Raw genomic sequence first — 4,851 nt, 5'->3', positions numbered from 1 at the left:
GCGTTCCGAAACCCACCTTATCTCAGGCTGAAAAGCGTTTTTACGCATTGTGCCATAACTTTTCAGGGAAGCTTCAGAACATGAAATTTTAACCTCCCACTATAGCAGAAAGGGTCTTTCTAGTAGGTGCACATCAAATCTAAGCTCTCTGAAGTATTTTTCAAAAGTTATCAACACTTTTATGTTTGGCGTTCCGAAACCCACCTTATCTCAGGCTGAAAAGCGTTTTTGTGCATTGTGCCATAACCTTTCAGGGAAGCTTCAGAACATGAAATTTTAACCTCCCACTATAGCAGAAAGGGTCTTTCTAGTAGTTGCACATCAAATCTAAACTGTCTGAAGTGTTTTTCCAAAGTTATCAACACTTTTATGTTTGGCGTTCCGAAACCCACCTTATCTCAGGCTGAAAAGCGTTTTTACGCATTGTGCCATAACTTTTCAGGGAAGCTTCAGAACATGAAATTTTAACCTCCCACTATAGCAGAAAGGGTCTTTCTAGTAGGTGCACATCAAATCTAAGCTCTCTGAAGTGTTTTTCGAAAGTTATCAACACTTTTATGTTTGGCGTTCCGAAACCCACCTTATCTCAGGCTGAAAAGCGTTTTTGTGCATTGTGCCATAACTTTTCAGGGAAGCTTCAGAACATGAAATTTTAACCTCCCACTATAGCAGAAAGGGTCTTTCTAGTAGTTGCACATCAAATCTAAACTGTCTGAAGTGTTTTTCCAAAGTTATCAACACTTTTATGTTTGGTGTTCCGAAACCCACCTTATCTCAGGCTGAAAAGCGTTTTTGTGCATTGTGCCATAACTTTTCAGGGAAGCTTCAGAACATGAAATTTTAACCTCCCACTATAGCAGAAAGGGTCTTTCTAGTAGTTGCACATCAAATCTAAGCTGTCTGAAGTGTTTTTCAAAAGTTATCAACACTTTTATGTTTGGCGTTCCGAAACCCACCTTATCTCAGGCTGAAATGCGTTTTTGTGCATTGTGCCATAACTTTTCAGGAAAGCTTCAGAACATGAAATTTTAACCTCCCACTATAGCAGAAAGGGTCTTTCTAGTAGGTGCACATCAAATCTAAGCTGTCTGAAGTGTTTTTCAAAAGTTATCAACACTTTTATGTTTGGCGTTCCGAAACCCACCTTATCTCAGGCTGAAAAGCGTTTTTGTGCATTGTGCCATAACTTTTCAGGAAAGCTTCAGAACATGAAATTTTAACCTCCCACTATAGCAGAAAGGGTCTTTCTAGTAGTTGCACATCAAATCTAAACTGTCTGAAGTGTTTTTCCAAAGTTATCAACACTTTTATGTTTGGCGTTCCGAAACCCACCTTATCTCAGGCTGAAAAGCGTTTTTACGCATTGTGCCATAACTTTTCAGGGAAGCTTCAGAACATGAAATTTTAACCTCCCACTATAGCAGAAAGGGTCTTTCTAGTAGGTGCACATCAATTCTAAGCTGTCTGAAGTGTTTTTCGAAAGTTATCAACACTTTTATGTTTGGCGTTCCGAAACCCACCTTATCTCAGGCTGAAAAACGTTTTTGTGCATTGTGCCATAACTTTTCAGGGAAGCTTCAGAACATGAAATTTTAACCTCCCACTATAGCAGAAAGGGTCTTTCTCGTAGTTGCACATCAAATCTAAACTGTCTGAAGTGTTTTTCCAAAGTTATCAACACTTTTATGTTTGGCGATCCGAAACCCACCTTATCTCAGGCTGAAAAGCGTTTTTACGCATTGTGCCATAACTTTTCAGGGAAGCTTCAAAACATGAAATTTTAACCTCCCACTATAGCAGAAAGGGTCTTTCTAGTAGGTGCACATCAAATCTAAGCTCTCTTAAGTGTTTTTCGAAAGTTATCAACACTTTTATGTTTGGCGTTCCGAAACCCACCTTATCTCAGGCTGAAAAGCGTTTTTGTGCATTGTGCGATAACTTTTCAGGGAAGCTTGAGAACATGAAATTTTAACCTCCCACTATAGCAGAAAGGGTCTTTCTAGTAGTTGCACATCAAATCTAAACTGTCTGAAGTGTTTTTCCAAAGTTATTAACACTTTTATGTTTGGCGTTCCGAAACCCACCTTATCTCAGGCTGAAAAGCGTTTTTGTGCATTGTGCCATAACTTTTCAGGGAAGCTTCAGAACATGAAATTTTAACCTCCCACTATAGCAGAAAGGGTCTTTCTAGTAGGTGCACATCAAATCTAAGCTGTCTGAAGTGTTTTTCGAAAGTTATCAACACTTTTATGTTTGGCGTTCCGAAACCCACCTTATCTCAGGCTGAAAAGCGTTTTTGTGCATTGTGCCATAACTTTTCAGGGAAGCCTCAGAACATGAAATTTTAACCTCCCACTATAGCAGAAAGGGTCTTTCTAGTAGTTGCACATCAAATCTAAACTGTCTGAAGTGTTTTTCCAAAGTTATCAACACTTTTATGTTTGGCGTTCCGAAACCCACCTTATCTCAGGCTGAAAAGCGTTTTTGTGCATTGTGCCATAACTTTTCAGGGAAGCTTCAGAACATGAAATTTTAACCTCCCACTATAGCAGAAAGGGTCTTTCTAGTAGTTGCACATCAAATCTAAGCTGTCTGAAGTGTTTTTCAAAAGTTATCAACACTTTTATGTTTGGCGTTCCGAAACCCACCTTATCTCAGGCTGAAAAGCGTTTTTGTGCATTGTGCCATAACTTTTCAGGGAAGCTTCAGAACATGAAATTTTAACCTCCCACTATAGCAGAAAGGGTCTTTCTAGTAGGTGCACATCAAATCTAAGCTCTCTGAAGTGTTTTTAGAAAGTTATCAACACTTTTATGTTTGGCGTTCCGAAACCCACCTTATCTCAGGCTGAAAAGCGTTTTTGTGCATTGTGCCATAACTTTTCAGGAAAGCTTCAGAACATGAAATTTTAACCTCCCACTATAGCAGAAAGTGTCTTTCTAGTAGTTGCACATCAAATCTAAACTGTCTGAAGTGTTTTTCCAAAGTTATCAACACTTTTATGTTTGGCGTTCCGAAACCCACCTTATCTCAGGCTGAAAAGCGTTTTTGTGCATTGTGCCATAACTTTTCAGGAAAGCTTCAGAACATGAAATTTTAACCTCCCACTATAGCAGAAAGGGTCTTTCTAGTAGTTGCACATCAAATCTAAACTGTCTGAAGTGTTTTTCCAAAGTTATCAACACTTTTATGTTTGGCGTTCCGAAACCCACCTTATCTCAGGCTGAAAAGCGTTTTTGTGCATTGTGCCATAACTTTTCAGGGAAGCTTCAGAACATGAAATTTTAACCTCCCACTATAGCAGAAAGGGTCTTTCTAGTAGGTGCACATCAAATCTAAGCTGTCTGAAGTGTTTTTCAAAAGTTATCAACACTTTTATGTTTGGCGTTCCGAAACCCACCTTATCTCAGGCTGAAAAGCGTTTTTGTGCATTGTGCCATAACTTTTCAGGAAAGCTTCAGAACATGAAATTTTAACCTCCCACTATAGCAGAAAGGGTCTTTCTAGTAGTTGCACATCAAATCTAAACTGTCTGAAGTGTTTTTCCAAAGTTATCAACACTTTTATGTTTGGCGTTCCGAAACCCACCTTATCTCAGGCTGAAAAGCGTTTTTACGCATTGTGCCATAACTTTTCAGGGAAGCTTCAGAACATGAAATTTTAACCTCCCACTATAGCAGAAAGGGTCTTTCTAGTAGGTGCACATCAAATCTAAGCTCTCTGAAGTGTTTTTCAAAAGTTATCAACACTTTTATGTTTGGCGTTCCGAAACCCACCTTATCTCAGGCTGAAAAGCGTTTTTGTGCATTGTGCCATAACCTTTCAGGGAAGCTTCAGAACATGAAATTTTAACCTCCCACTATAGCAGAAAGGGTCTTTCTAGTAGTTGCACATCAAATCTAAACTGTCTGAAGTGTTTTTCCAAAGTTATCAACACTTTTATGTTTGGCGTTCCGAAACCCACCTTATCTCAGGCTGAAAAGCGTTTTTACGCATTGTGCCATAACTTTTCAGGGAAGCTTCAGAACATGAAATTTTAACCTCCCACTATAGCAGAAAGGGTCTTTCTAGTAGGTGCACATCAAATCTAAGCTCTCTGAAGTGTTTTTCGAAAGTTATCAACACTTTTATGTTTGGCGTTCCGAAACCCACCTTATCTCAGGCTGAAAAGCGTTTTTGTGCATTGTGCCATAACTTTTCAGGGAAGCTTCAGAACATGAAATTTTAACCTCCCACTATAGCAGAAAGGGTCTTTCTAGTAGTTGCACATCAAATCTAAACTGTCTGAAGTGTTTTTCCAAAGTTATCAACACTTTTATGTTTGGTGTTCCGAAACCCACCTTATCTCAGGCTGAAAAGCGTTTTTGTGCATTGTGCCATAACTTTTCAGGGAAGCTTCAGAACATGAAATTTTAACCTCCCACTATAGCAGAAAGGGTCTTTCTAGTAGTTGCACATCAAATCTAAGCTGTCTGAAGTGTTTTTCAAAAGTTATCAACACTTTTATGTTTGGCGTTCCAAAACCGACCTTATCTCAGGCTGAAATGCGTTTTTGTGCATTTTGCCATAAGTTTTCAGGAAAGCTTCAGAACATGAAATTTTAACCTCCCACTATAGCAGAAAGGGTCTTTCTAGTAGTTGCACATTAAATCTAAACTGTCTGAAGTGTTTTTCGAAAGTTATCAACACTTTTATGTTTGGCGTTCCGAAACCCACCTTATCTCAGGCTGAAAAGCGTTTTTACGCATTGTGCCATAACTTTTCAGGGAAGCTTCAGAACATGAAATTTTAACCTCCCACTATAGCAGAAAGGGTCTTTCTAGTAGGTGCACATCAAATCTAAGCTCTCTG

The sequence above is a fragment of the Synchiropus splendidus genome, unplaced genomic scaffold (assembly GCF_027744825.2).
Source record: "Synchiropus splendidus isolate RoL2022-P1 unplaced genomic scaffold, RoL_Sspl_1.0 HiC_scaffold_23, whole genome shotgun sequence".
In the NCBI taxonomy this organism is placed as follows: domain Eukaryota; kingdom Metazoa; phylum Chordata; class Actinopteri; order Syngnathiformes; family Callionymidae; genus Synchiropus; species Synchiropus splendidus.
Note: the sequence above shows the minus strand (reverse complement) of the source record.